At 39.1% G+C, this 16,060-nt stretch overlaps 1 protein-coding gene across 1 annotated transcript in view; it reads right to left on the minus strand.

Annotated features, from left to right (window-relative positions):
* Nucleotides 1-4,690, minus strand: part of LOC128636744 (uncharacterized) — an 89,035-nt gene extending 84,345 nt beyond the window's left edge. The window contains exon 1 of the mRNA XM_053689725.1: nt 4,664-4,690. The gene's annotated coding sequence lies outside the window, so the exon portion shown is untranslated. The remainder of the gene's footprint in view (nt 1-4,663) is intronic.
* Nucleotides 4,691-16,060: the final 11,370 nt, after the last annotated feature.

Consider the following 16,060-nt stretch of genomic DNA (forward strand, 5'->3'; position numbering starts at 1 on the left):
ACACTGAGCGCGCACAGCTGAATCTACACGCTGCGCGTCGCTCTGCTTGCAGTGTGTCACAGCCTTTACTCTCTCTCGCTCTGTACTGTAGCAGGAGAAGAGTCACAGGATACTGCACACTTATATTACTCTCTCTCTCGCTCTGTACTGTAGCAGGAGAAGAGTCACAGGATACTGCACACTTATATTACTCTCTCTCGCTCTGTACTGTAGCAGGAGAAGAGTCACAGGATACTGCACACTTATATTACTCTCTCTCGCTCTGTACTGTGGCAAGAGAAGAGTCACAGGATACTGCACACTTATATAACTCTCTCTTTCGCTCTGTACTGTGGCAGGAGAAGAGTCACAGGATACTGCACACTTATATTACTCTCTCTCGCTCTGTACTGTAGCAGGAGAAGAGTCACAGGATACTGCACACTTATATTACTCTCTCTCTCGCTCTGTACTGTGGCAGGAGAAGAGTCACAGGATACTGCACACTTATATTACTCTCTCTCGCTCTGTACTGTAGCAGGAGAAGAGTCACAGGATACTGCACACTTATATTACTCTCTCTCGCTCTGTACTGTAGCAGGAGAATAGTCACAGGATACTACACACTTATATTACTCTCTCTCGCTCTGTACTGTAGCAGGAGAAGAGTCACAGGATACTGCACGCTTATATTACTCTCTCTCACTCTGTACTGTAGCAGGAGAAGAGTCACAGGATACTACACACTTAAATTACTCTCTCTCGCTCTGTACTGTAGCAGGAGAAGAGTCACAGGATACTGCACACTTAAATTACTCTCTCTCACTCTGTACTGTAGCAGGAGAAGAGTCACAGGATACTGCACACTTATATTACTCTCTCTATCGAACTGTACTGTGGCAGGAGAAGAGTCACAGGATACTGCACACTTAAATTACTCTCTCTCACTCTGTACTGTAGCAGGAGAAGAGTCACAGGATACTGCACACTTATATTACTCTCTCTATCGAACTGTACTGTGGCAGGAGAAGAGTCACAGGATACTGCACACTTAAATTACTCTCTCTCTCGCTCTGTACTGTAGCAGGAGAAGAGTCACAGGATACTGCACACTTAAATTACTCTCTCTCACTCTGTACTGTAGCAGGAGAAGAGTCACAGGATACTGCACACTTATATTACTCTCTCTCTCACTCTGTACTGTAGCAGGAGAAGAGTCACAGGATACTGCACACTTATATTACTCTCTCTCTCGCTCTGTACTGTAGCAGGAGAAGAGTCACAGGATAGTGCACACTTATATTACTCTCTCTCACTCTGTACTGTAGCAGGAGAAGAGTCACAGGATACTGCACACTTATATTACTCTCTCTCACTCTGTACTGTGGCAGGAGAAGAGTCACAGGATACTGCACACTTATATTACTCTCTCTCTCGCTCTGTACTGTGGCAGGAGAAGAGTCACAGGATACTGCACACTTATATTACTCTCTCTCGCTCTGTACTGTAGCAGGAGAAGAGTCACAGGATACTACACACTTATATTACTCTCTCTCTCGCTCTGTACTGTGGCAGGAGAAGAGTCACAGGATACTGCACACTTATATTACTCTCTCTCGCTCTGTACTGTAGCAGGAGAAGAGTCACAGGATACTGCACACTTATATTACTCTCTCTCGCTCTGTACTGTAGCAGGAGAAGAGTCACAGGATACTGCACACTTATATTACTCTCTCTCGCTCTGTACTGTAGCAGGAGAAGAGTCACAGGATACTGCACACTTATATTACTCTCTCTCTCGCTCTGTACTGTAGCAGGAGAAGAGTCACAGGATACTGCACACTTATATTACTCTCTCTCTCGCTCTGTACTGTGGCAGGAGAAGAGTCACAGGATACTGCATACTTATATTACTCTCTCTCTCACTGTACTGTGGCAGGAGAAGAGTCACAGGATACTGCACACTTATATTACTCTCTCTCTCACTCTGTACTGTGGCGGAAGAAGAGTCACAGGATACTGCACACTTATATTACTCTCTCGCTGTACTGTGGCAGGAGAAGAGTCACAGGATACTGCACACTTATATTACTCTCTCGCTCTGTACTGTGGCAAGAGAAGAGTCACAGGATACTGCACACTTATATTACTCTCTCTCTCGCTCTGTACTGTGGCAGGAGAAGAGTCACAGGATACTACACACTTATATTACTCTCTCTCGCTCTGTACTGTAGCAGGAGAAGAGTCACAGGATACTACACACTTATATTACTCTCTCTCGCTCTGTACAGTGGCAGGAGAAGAGTCACAGGATACTGCACACTTATATTACTCTCTTGCTCTGTACTGTGGCAAGAGAAGAGTCACAGGATACTGCACACTTATATTACTCTCTCTCTCGCTCTGTACAGTGGCAGGAGAAGAGTCACAGGATACTGCACACTTATATTACTCTCTCTCGCTCTGTACTGTAGCAGGAGAAGAGTCACAAGATACTGCACACTTATATTACTCTCTCGCTCTGTACTGTGGCAGGAGAAGAGTCACAGGATACTACACACTTATATTACTCTCTCTCTCACTGTACTGTGGCAGGAGAAGAGTCACAGGATACTGCACACGTATATTACTCTCTCTCACTCTGTACTGTAGCAGGAGAAGAGTCACAGGATACTGCACACTTATATTACTCTCTCTCACTCTGTACTTTAGCAGGAGAAGAGTCACAGGATACTGCACACTTATATTACTCTCTCTCTCACTGTACTGTGGCAGGAGAAGAGTCACAGGATACTGCACACTTATATTACTCTCTCTCGCTCTGTACTGTAGCAGGAGAAGAGTCACAGGATACTGCACACTTATATTACTCTCTCTCTCGCTCTGTACTGTAGCAGGAGAAGAGTCACAGGATACTGCACACTTATATTACTCTCTCTCACTCTGTACTGTAGCAGGAGAAGAGTCACAGGATACTGCACACTTATATTACTCTCTCTCTCACTGTACTGTGGCAGGAGAAGAGTCACAGGATACTGCACACTTATATTACTCTCTCTCACTCTGTACTGTAGCAGGAGAAGAGTCACAGGATACTGCACACTTATATTACTCTCTCTCGCTCTGTACTGTGGCAGGAGAAGAGTCACAGGATACTGCACACTTATATTACTCTCTCTCGCTCTGTACTGTGGCAGGAGAAGAGTCACAGGATACTGCACACTTATATTACTCTCTCTCTCGCTCTGTACTGTAGCAGGAGAAGAGTCACAGGATACTACACACTTATATTACTCTCTCTCGCTCTGTACTATGGCAGGAGAAGAGTCACAGGATACTACACACTTATATTACTCTCTCTCTCGCTCTGTACAGTGGCAGGAGAAGAGTCACAGGATACTGCACACTTATATTACTCTCTTGCTCTGTACTCTGTGGCAGAGAGAAGAGTCACAGGGATACTGCACACTTATATACTTCTCTCTCTCGCTCTGTACTGTAGCAGGAGAAGAGTCACAGGATACTACACACTTATATTACTCTCTCTCTCGCTCTGTACTGTAGCAGGAGAAGAGTCACAGGATACTGCACACTTATATTACTCTCTCTCTCGCTCTGTACTGTAGCAGGAGAAGAGTCACAGGATACTGCACACTTATATTACTCTCTCTCTCGCTCTGTACTGTAGCAGGAGAAGAGTCACAGGATACTACACACTTATATTACTCTCTCTCTCGCTCTGTACTGTAGCAGGAGAAGAGTCACAGGATACTGCACACTTATATTACTCTCTCTCTCGCTCTGTACTGTAGCAGGAGAAGAGTCACAGGATACTGCACACTTATATTACTCTCTCTCTCGCTCTGTACTGTAGCAGGAGAAGAGTCACAGGATACTGCACACTTATATTACTCTCTCTCTCGCTCTGTACTGTAGCAGGAGAAGAGTCACAGGATACTGCACACTTATATTACTCTCTCTCTCGCTCTGTACTGTGGCAGGAGAAGAGTCACAGGATACTGCACACTTATATTACTCTCTCTCTCGCTCTGTACTGTAGCAGGAGAAGAGTCACAGGATACTGCACACTTATATTACTCTCTCTCGCTCTGTACTGTGGCAGGAGAAGAGTCACAGGATACTGCACACTTATATTACTCTCTCTCTCGCTCTGTACTGTAGCAGGAGAAGAGTCACAGGATACTGCACACTTATATTACTCTCTCTCGCTCTGTACTGTGGCAGGAGAAGAGTCACAGGAGAGAGAGAGAGAAGAGAGAGAGAAGAGAGAGAAGAGAGAGAAGAGAGAGAAGAGAGAGAAGAGAGAGAAGAGAGAGAAGAGAGAGAGAGAGAGAGAGAGAATAAATTACAATATCAGGATCTTTTAGATTTAAGTAAATTACTAAACATATTAAACAAAAAAGTGACCTAAAACGAATCTTTATAAATGACACATTATTAGATATAATAAATATAGTTGTGTATATAACATGCACTAATTCATATAGACAAAGCTATGAGAGAGAGAAGAGAGAGAACGATTCTTTATAAATGACATTATTAGATATAATAAATATAGTTGTGTAACACACACGTGTATATAACATGCACTAATTCCTACAGACAGAGCTATGGTTAATAATAATTATAATAATAACTATAACCCCCCAGTACAGAATCATACCGCTGCCTGAAGTCTGTAAAGCACCCGGAAATGCTAACGAAGGACTACATTTCCCATAAACCTCTGTAGATTGATCACGTGAGGTGTGACAGGCAGCTAATGTGTGTGTCCGTGGTTCGTTAGTGGTGTATGTTTCCCGCTAGTGTATATAGGGTTAAGATTAAAGGGAAGCGGCAAAAATAATATTTTGTTTTTATATACACTGATTTTATGGCCGTGATTGCGATAGGTGACGTCACGAGCACTGGGTTTTTGCTCTATTTCTGACATGGATACAAGTGACGTCACGTAAAGCTTCTTTATGTTATTGGCTTGTTAACAGCCCACAGGACAAATGCTATATTGTTTTGTGCTCAGCACTGTCTGTTGCCAGAATCATGTGTGTATGTAAGTAACTGTGTGTGTTTAACTCTGTGTGTATGTACAAGTAACTGTGTGTCTGTGCAAGTAACTGTGTGTATGTAAGTAACTGTGTGTGTTTAACTCTGTGTGTATGTACAAGTAACTGTGTGTCTGTGCAAGTAACTGTGTGTATGTAAGTAACTGTGTGTGTTTAACTCTGTGTGTATGTAAGTAACTGTGTGTGTTTAACTCTGTGTGTATGTACAAGTAACTGTGTGTCTGTGCAAGTAACTGTGTGTATGTAAGTAACTGTGTGTGTTTAACTCTGTGTGTATGTACAAGTAACTGTGTGTATGTAAGTAACTGTGTGTGTTTAACTCTGTGTGTATGTACAAGTAACTGTGTGTCTGTGCAAGTAACTGTGTGTATGTAAGTAACTGTGTGTGTTTAACTCTGTGTGTATGTAAGTAACTGTGTGTGTTTAACTCTGTGTGTATGTACAAGTAACTGTGTGTCTGTGCAAGTAACTGTGTGTATGTAAGTAACTGTGTGTGTTTAACTGTGTGTGTATGTAAGTAACTGTGTGTCTGTGCAAGTAACTGTGTGTGTTTAACTGTGTGTGTATGTACAAGTAACTGTGTGTCTGTGCAAGTAACTGTGTGTGTTTAACTGTGTGTGTATGTAAGTAACTGTGTGTCTGTGCAAGTAACTGTGTGTGTTTAACTGTGTGTGTATGTACAAGTAACTGTGTGTGTTTAACTCTGTGTGTATGTACAAGTAACTGTGTGTGTTTAACTGTGTGTGTATGTACAAGTAACTGTGTGTCTGTGCAAGTAACTGTGTGTGTTTAACTGTGTGTGTATGTACAAGTAACTGTGTGTCTGTGCAAGTAACTGTGTGTGTTTAACTGTGTGAGTATGTACAAGTAACTGTGTGTGTTTAACTCTGTGTGTATGTGCAAGTAACTGTGTGTGTTTAACTGTGTGTGTATGTACAAGTAACTGTGTGTGTTTAACTCTGTGTGTATGTACAAGTAACTGTGTGTCTGTGCAAGTAACTGTGTGTGTTTAACTCTGTGTGTATGTACAAGTAACTGTGTGTCTGTGCAAGTAACTGTGTGTGTTTAACTCTGTGTGTATGTACAAGTAACTGTGTGTCTGTGCAAGTAACTGTGTGTGTTTAACTGTGTGTGTATGTACAAGTAACTGTGTGTCTGTGCAAGTAACTGTGTTTTTAACTCTGTGTGTATGTACAAGTAACTGTGTGTCTGTGCAAGTAACTGTGTGTTTAACTGTGTGTGTATGTACAAGTAACTGTGTGTCTGTGCAAGTAACTGTGTGTGTTTAACTGTGTGTGTATGTACAAGTAACTGTGTGTCTGTGCAAGTAACTGTGTGTCTGTGCAAGTAACTGTGTGTGTTTAACTCTGTGTGTATGTACAAGTAACTGTGTGTCTGTGCAAGTAACTGTGTGTGTTTAACTGTGTGTGTATGTACAAGTAACTGTGTGTCTGTGCAAGTAACTGTGTGTGTTTAACTCTGTGTGTGTATGTACAAGTAACTGTGTGTTTAACTCTGTGTGTATGTACAAGTAACTGTGTGTCTGTGCAAGTAACTGTGTGTGTTTAACTCTGTGTGTGTATGTACAAGTAACTGTGTGTCTGTGCAAGTAACTGTGTGTGTTTAACTCTGTGTGTATGTACAAGTAACTGTGTGTCTGTGCAAGTAACTGTGTGTGTTTAACTCTGTGTGTATGTACAAGTAACTGTGTGTCTGTGCAAGTAACTGTGTGTGTTTAACTCTGTGTGTATGTACAAGTAACTGTGTGTCTGTGCAAGTAACTGTGTGTGTTTAACTCTGTGTGTATGTACAAGTAACTGTGTGTCTGTGCAAGTAACTGTGTTTTTAACTCTGTGTGTATGTACAAGTAACTGTGTGTCTGTGCAAGTAACTGTGTGTGTTTAACTCTGTGTGTATGTACAAGTAACTGTGTGTCTGTGCAAGTAACTGTGTTTTTAACTCTGTGTGTATGTACAAGTAACTGTGTGTCTGTGCAAGTAACTGTGTGTTTAACTGTGTGTGTATGTACAAGTAACTGTGTGTCTGTGCAAGTAACTGTGTGTGTTTAACTGTGTGTGTATGTACAAGTAACTGTGTGTCTGTGCAAGTAACTGTGTGTGTTTAACTCTGTGTGTATGTACAAGTAACTGTGTGTATGTACAAGTAACTGTGTGTCTGTGCAAGTAACTGTGTGTGTTTAACTGTGTGTGTATGTACAAGTAACTGTGTGTGTATGTACAAGTAACTGTGTGTCTGTGCAAGTAACTGTGTGTTTAACTGTGTGTGTATGTACAAGTAACTGTGTGTCTGTGCAAGTAACTGTGTGTGTTTAACTCTGTGTGTATGTACAAGTAACTGTGTGTCTGTGCAAGTAACTGTGTGTGTTTAACTCTGTGTGTATGTACAAGTAACTGTGTGTGTTTAACTCTGTGTGTATGTAATTAACTGTGTGTGTTTAACTCTGTGTGTATGTACAAGTAACTGTGTGTCTGTGCAAGTAACTGTGTGTTTAACTGTGTGTGTATGTACAAGTAACTGTGTGTCTGTGCAAGTAACTGTGTGTGTTTAACTGTGTGTGTATGTACAAGTAACTGTGTGTCTGTGCAAGTAACTGTGTGTGTTTAACTGTGTGTGTATGTACAAGTAACTGTGTGTGTTTAACTCTGTGTGTATGTAATTAACTGTGTGTGTTTAACTCTGTGTGTATGTACAAGTAACTGTGTGTCTGTGCAAGTAACTGTGTGTGTTTAACTCTGTGAGTATGTACAAGTAACTGTGTGTGTTTAACTCTGTGAGTATGTACAAGTAACTGTGTGTCTGTGCAAGTAACTGTGTGTGTTTAACTCTGTGTGTATGTACAAGTAACTGTGTGTGTTTAACTGTGTGAGTATGTACAAGTAACTGTGTGTGTTTAACTCTGTGTGTATGTACAAGTAACTGTGTGTCTGTGCAAGTAACTGTGTGTGTTTAACTCTGTGTGTATGTACAAGTAACTGTGTGTCTGTGCAAGTAACTGTGTGTGTTTAACTGTGTGTGTATGTACAAGTAACTGTGTGTCTGTGCAAGTAACTGTGTGTGTTTAACTGTGTGTGTATGTACAAGTAACTGTGTGTCTGTGCAAGTAACTGTGTGTGTTTAACTGTGTGAGTATGTACAAGTAACTGTGTGTGTTTAACTCTGTGTGTATGTACAAGTAACTGTGTGTCTGTGCAAGTAACTGTGTGTTTAACTCTGTGTGTATGTAATTAACTGTGTGTGTTTAACTCTGTGTGTATGTACAAGTAACTGTGTGTCTGTGCAAGTAACTGTGTGTCTGTGCAAGTAACTGTGTGTATGTACAAGTAACTGTGTGTCTGTGCAAGTAACTGTGTGTTTAACTCTGTGTGTCTGTGCAAGTAACTGTGTGTGTTTAACTGTGTGTGTATGTACAAGTAACTGTGTGTCTGTGCAAGTAACTGTGTGTGTTTAACTCTGTGTGTATGTACAAGTAACTGTGTGTATGTAAGTAACTGTGTGTGTTTAACTCTGTGTGTATGTACAAGTAACTGTGTGTGTTTAACTCTGTGAGTATGTACAAGTAACTGTGTGTGTGTAACTGTGTGTGTTTAACTCTGTGTGTATGTACAAGTAACTGTGTGTGTGTAACTGTGTGTGTTTAACTCTGTGTGTATGTACAAGTAACTGTGTGTGTTTAACTCTGTGTGTATGTACAAGTAACTGTGTGTCTGTGCAAGTAACTGTGTGTCTGTGCAAGTAACTGTGTGTGTTTAACTCTGTGTGTATGTAATTAACTGTGTGTGTTTAACTCTGTGTGTATGTAATTAACTGTGTGTGTTTAACTGTGTGTGTATGTACAAGTAACTGTGTGTGTATGTACAAGTAACTGTGTGTGTATGTACAAGTAACTGTGTGTGTATGTACAAGTAACTGTGTGTGTTTAACTCTGTGTGTATGTAATTAACTGTGTGTGTTTAACTCTGTGTGTATGTACAAGTAACTGTGTGTGTTTAACTCTGTGTGTATGTACAAGTAACTGTGTGTGTTTAACTCTGTGTGTATGTACAAGTAACTGTGTGTGTTTAACTCTGTGTGTATGTAATTAACTGTGTGTGTTTAACTCTGTGTGTATGTACAAGTAACTGTGTGTGTTTAACTCTGTGTGTATGTACAAGTAACTGTGTGTGTTTAACTCTGTGTGTATGTACAAGTAACTGTGTGTGTTTAACTCTGTGTGTATGTAATTAACTGTGTGTGTTTAACTCTGTGTGTATGTAATTAACTGTGTGTGTTTAACTCTGTGTGTATGTACAAGTAACTGTGTGTGTTTAACTCTGTGAGTATTAGGCTTACCATAATTTTTAGAGGTGAAACTGGGACCATCTGGTGCGGTGCCAGTGGGGGTGTGGTCAGGAGCGTGGTCAAGGGGGCGTGGCAATTACCGGTCCTTTTAAAGTAGTAGCTTTTATGTGTGTAATGTTTCGTGGATACTCTACCCTTCCTCAGTTAAACAAGTGAATCACACAGTTTAAATAGACCATAACACCACCCCCTAGTGAAAAAGACACCATTACGTTGTCATGGCAACCCATACACAACATGACAAATAAATCATTAATCTAAATCTCAGATTCTAAATAATGCCAAACATCAAGCATAATTATCACTTTCATAATGATCAATTTCACAATTTAATATCTGCAGTGTAATATGTGTTGTATGTGTCTAATTAAGGAACAGAGCCAAATACTGATAAGACATAAATACAACATTGAAAGTAAAAAATAAACACGTACCTGCTAAAGCTGTTTAAGAGGCTACTCTATACCATAATGCAGGAAGATTACAGCCAAAATGTTATCCTGCATGAAGTAAAGCAAGATCCAGGCCAAAAATCCTTCCTGTCTATACTTCCTAGTCATACTCACATGATTCCCCTAAAGGTGTATTACCGGCAATGTCACCAAGGGTCGGGGGGGTTAAATTCTTAGAAAAATAAACCAAGTGGTACTACAAAATTAAAAAAAACCCTATGCTGCTCACTCAGCCTGTTTTACTAAATGTAAACTTTGAAGGACACGAGCTAAGCAGGGCTGTATGTAACAAAGTATCAGCATCCAACTATGCTGGAGAGCCACAATCCAGTCATTTTGAATAATGTGTCCGGGTTTCAGGTGGTCTGAAACCCGGACACATGATTTGAAACCTGGAGGTGGCAACCCTACTGGGACAGACTTGTACAAATGTTTGTGTGACTGTAATGTAACAGACTTGTACAAATGTATGTGTGACTGTGTGTAATGTGACAGACTTGTACAAATGTTTGTGTGACTGTAATGTAACAGACTTGTACAAATGTTTGTGTGACTGTGTGTAATGTGACAGACTTGTACAAATGTATGTGTGACTGTGTGTAATGTGACAGACTTGTACAAATGTATGTGTGACTGTGTGTAATGTGACAGACTTGTACAAATGTATGTGTGACTGTGTGTAATGTGACAGACTTGTACAAATGTATGTGTGACTGTGTGTAATGTAACAGACTTGTACAAATGTATGTGTGACTGTGTGTAATGTGACAGACTTGTACAAATGTATGTGTGACTGTGTGTAATGTGACAGACTTGTACAAATGTATGTGTGACTGTGTGTAATGTAACAGACTTGTACAAATGTATGTGTGACTGTGTGTAATGTAACAGACTTGTACAAATGTATGTGTGACTGTGTAATGTAACAGACTTGTACAAATGTATGTGTGACTGTGTGTAATGTAACAGACTTGTACAAATGTATGTGTGACTGTGTAATGTGACAGACTTGTACAAATGTATGTGTGACTGTGTGTAATGTAACAGACTTGTACAAATGTATGTGTGACTGTGTGTAATGTGACAGACTTGTACAAATGTTTGTGTGATTGTGTGTAATGTGACAGACTTGTACAAATGTTTGTGTGACTGTAATGTAACAGACTTGTACAAATGTATGTGTGACTGTGTGTAATGTGACAGACTTGTACAAATGTATGTGTGACTGTGTGTAATGTGACAGACTTGTACAAATGTTTGTGTGATTGTGTGTAATGTGACAGACTTGTACAAATGTTTGTGTGATTGTGTGTAATGTGACAGACTTGTACAAATGTATGTGTGACTGTGTGTAATGTAACAGACTTGTACAAATGTATGTGTGACTGTGTGTAATGTAACAGACTTGTACAAATGTTTGTGTGACTGTGTGTAATGTAACAGACTTGTACAAATGTTTGTGTGACTGTGTGTAATGTAACAGACTTGTACAAATGTATGTGTGACTGTGTGTAATGTAACAGACTTGTACAAATGTATGTGTGACTGTGTGTAATGTGACAGACTTGTACAAATGTTTGTGTGACTGTGTAATGTAACAGACTTGTACAAATGTTTGTGTGACTGTGTGTAATGTAACAGACTTGTACAAATGTTTGTGTGACTGTGTGTAATGTGACAGACTTGTACAAATGTTTGTGTGACTGTGTAATGTAACAGACTTGTACAAATGTTTGTGTGACTGTGTGTAATGTAACAGACTTGTACAAATGTATGTGTGACTGTGTGTAATGTAACAGACTTGTACAAATGTATGTGTGACTGTGTGTAATGTGACAGACTTGTACAAATGTATATGTGACTGTGTGTAATGTGACAGACTTGTACAAATGTATATGTGACTGTGTGTAATGTAACAGACTTGTACAAATGTATGTGTGACTGTGTAATGTAACAGACTTGTACAAATGTATGTGTGATTGTGTGTAATGTAACAGACTTGTACAAATGTTTGTGTGATTGTGTGTAATGTGACAGACTTGTACAAATGTTTGTGTGATTGTGTGTAATGTAACAGACTTGTACAAATGTATGTGTGACTGTGTGTAATGTAACAGACTTGTACAAATGTATGTGTGACTGTGTGTAATGTAACAGACTTGTACAAATGTTTGTGTGACTGTGTGTAATGTAACAGACTTGTACAAATGTATGTGTGACTGTGTGTAATGTGACAGACTTGTACAAATGTATGTGTGACTGTGTGTAATGTAACAGACTTGTACAAATGTTTGTGTGACTGTGTGTAATGTGACAGACTTGTACAAATGTATGTGTGACTGTGTGTAATGTAACAGACTTGTACAAATGTATGTGTGACTGTGTGTAATGTGACAGACTTGTACAAATGTATGTGTGACTGTGTGTAATGTGACAGACTTGTACAAATGTATGTGTGACTGTGTAATGTGACAGACTTGTACAAATGTTTGTGTGACTGTGTGTAATGTAACAGACTTGTACAAATGTTTGTGTGACTGTGTGTAATGTAACAGACTTGTACAAATGTTTGTGTGACTGTGTGTAATGTGACAGACTTGTACAAATGTTTGTGTGACTGTGTGTAATGTGACAGACTTGTACAAATGTTTGTGTGACTGTGTGTAATGTGACAGACTTGTACAAATGTATGTGTGACTGTGTAATGTAACAGACTTGTACAAATGTATGTGTGATTGTGTGTAATGTAACAGACTTGTACAAATGTATGTGTGACTGTGTGTAATGTAACAGACTTGTACAAATGTATGTGTGACTGTGTGTAATGTAACAGACTTGTACAAATGTATGTGTGACTGTGTAATGTAACAGACTTGTACAAATGTATGTGTGACTGTGTGTAATGTAACAGACTTGTACAAATGTTTGTGTGACTGTGTGTAATGTAACAGACTTGTACAAATGTTTGTGTGACTGTGTGTAATGTAACAGACTTGTACAAATGTATGTGTGACTGTGTAATGTAACAGACTTGTACAAATGTATGTGTGATTGTGTGTAATGTAACAGACTTGTACAAATGTATGTGTGACTGTGTGTAATGTGACAGACTTGTACAAATGTATGTGTGACTGTGTGTAATGTAACAGACTTGTACAAATGTTTGTGTGACTGTGTGTAATGTGACAGACTTGTACAAATGTATGTGTGACTGTGTGTAATGTAACAGACTTGTACAAATGTATGTGTGACTGTGTGTAATGTGACAGACTTGTACAAATGTTTGTGTGACTGTGTGTAATGTGACAGACTTGTACAAATGTTTGTGTGACTGTGTGTAATGTGACAGACTTGTACAAATGTTTGTGTGACTGTGTGTAATGTAACAGACTTGTACAAATGTATGTGTGACTGTGTGTAATGTGACAGACTTGTACAAATGTTTGTGTGACTGTGTGTAATGTGACAGACTTGTACAAATGTATGTGTGACTGTGTGTAATGTGACAGACTTGTACAAATGTATGTGTGACTGTGTGTAATGTGACAGACTTGTACAAATGTATGTGTGACTGTGTGTAATGTAACAGACTTGTACAAATGTATGTGTGATTGTGTGTAATGTGACAGACGTGTACAAATGTGTGTGTGACTGTGTGTAATGTGACAGACTTGTACAAATGTATGTGTGACTGTGTGTAATGTAACAGACGTGTACAAATGTTTGTGTGACTGTGTAATGTAACAGACTTGTACAAATGTATGTGTGACTGTGTGTAATGTAACAGACTTGTACAAATGTATGTGTGACTGTGTGTAATGTAACAGACTTGTACAAATGTATGTGTGACTGTGTGTAATGTGACAGACTTGTACAAATGTTTGTGTGACTGTGTGTAATGTAACAGACTTGTACAAATGTATGTGTGACTGTGTGTAATGTGACAGACTTGTACAAATGTATGTGTGACTGTGTGTAATGTAACAGACTTGTACAAATGTATGTGTGACTGTGTGTAATGTAACAGACTTGTACAAATGTATGTGTGATTGTGTGTAATGTAACAGACTTGTACAAATGTATGTGTGACTGTGTAATGTAACAGACTTGTACAAATGTATGTGTGACTGTGTGTAATGTAACAGACTTGTACAAATGTATGTGTGACTGTGTGTAATGTGACAGACGTGTACAAATGTATGTGTGACTGTGTGTAATGTGACAGACTTGTACAAATGTTTGTGTGACTGTGTAATGTAACAGACTTGTACAAATGTATGTGTGATTGTGTGTAATGTAACAGACTTGTACAAATGTATGTGTGACTGTGTGTAATGTAACAGACTTGTACAAATGTATGTGTGACTGTGTGTAATGTGACAGACTTGTACAAATGTATGTGTGACTGTGTGTAATGTAACAGACTTGTACAAATGTTTGTGTGACTGTGTGTAATGTGACAGACGTGTACAAATGTATGTGTGACTGTGTGTAATGTGACAGACTTGTACAAATGTTTGTGTGACTGTGTAATGTAACAGACTTGTACAAATGTATGTGTGATTGTGTGTAATGTAACAGACTTGTACAAATGTATGTGTGACTGTGTGTAATGTAACAGACTTGTACAAATGTATGTGTGACTGTGTGTAATGTGACAGACTTGTACAAATGTATGTGTGACTGTGTGTAATGTAACAGACTTGTACAAATGTTTGTGTGACTGTGTAATGTAACAGACTTGTACAAATGTATGTGTGACTGTGTGTAATGTGACAGACTTGTACAAATGTATGTGTGACTGTGTGTAATGTGACAGACTTGTACAAATGCTTGTGTGACTGTGTAATGTGACAGACTTGTACAAATGTATGTGTGACTGTGTGTAATGTAACAGACTTGTACAAATGTATGTGTGACTGTGTGTAATGTGACAGACTTGTACAAATGTTTGTGTGACTGTGTGTAATGTAACAGACTTGTACAAATGTGTGTGTGACTGTGTGTAATGTGACAGACTTGTACAAATGTATGTGTGACTGTGTGTAATGTAACAGACTTGTACAAATGTATGTGTGACTGTGTAATGTGACAGACTTGTACAAATGTTTGTGTGACTGTGTAATGTGACAGACTTGTACAAATGTATGTGTGACTGTGTGTAATGTGACAGACTTGTACAAATGTATGTGTGACTGTGTGTAATGTAACAGACTTGTACAAATGTATGTGTGACTGTGTGTAATGTAACAGACTTGTACAAATGTATGTGTGACTGTGTAATGTAACAGACTTGTACAAATGTATGTGTGACTGTGTGTAATGTAACAGACTTGTACAAATGTATGTGTGACTGTGTGTAATGTAACAGACTTGTACAAATGTATGTGTGACTGTGTGTAATGTGACAGACTTGTACAAATGTATGTGTGACTGTGTAATGTAACAGACTTGTACAAATGTATGTGTGACTGTGTGTAATGTGACAGACTTGTACAAATGTATGTGTGACTGTGTGTAATGTGACAGACTTGTACAAATGTATGTGTGACTGTGTGTAATGTAACAGACTTGTACAAATGTATGTGTGACTGTGTGTAATGTAACAGACTTGTACAAATGTATGTGTGATTGTGTGTAATGTAACAGACTTGTACAAATGTATGTGTGACTGTGTGTAATGTAACAGACTTGTACAAATGTATGTGTGACTGTGTGTAATGTAACAGACTTGTACAAATGTTTGTGTGACTGTGTGTAATGTGACAGACTTGTACAAATGTATGTGTGACTGTGTAATGTAACAGACTTGTACAAATGTATGTGTGACTGTGTGTAATGTAACAGACTTGTACAAATGTTTGTGTGACTGTGTGTAATGTAACAGACTTGTACAAATGTATGTGTGACTGTGTAACGTGACAGACTTGTACAAATGTTTGTGTGACTGTAACGTGACAGACTTGTACAAATGTATGTGTGACTGTGTGTAATGTAACAGACTTGTACAAATGTTTGTGTGACTGTGTGTAATGTGACAGACTTGTACAAATGTATGTGTGACTGTGTGTAATGTAACAGACGTGTACAAATGTTTGTGTGACTGTGTGTAATGTGACAGACTTGTACAAATGTATGTGTGACTGTGTGTAATGTGACAGACTTGTACAAATGTATGTGTGACTG

The sequence above is a fragment of the Bombina bombina genome, chromosome 7, assembly GCF_027579735.1.
Source record: "Bombina bombina isolate aBomBom1 chromosome 7, aBomBom1.pri, whole genome shotgun sequence".
NCBI lineage: Eukaryota > Metazoa > Chordata > Amphibia > Anura > Bombinatoridae > Bombina > Bombina bombina.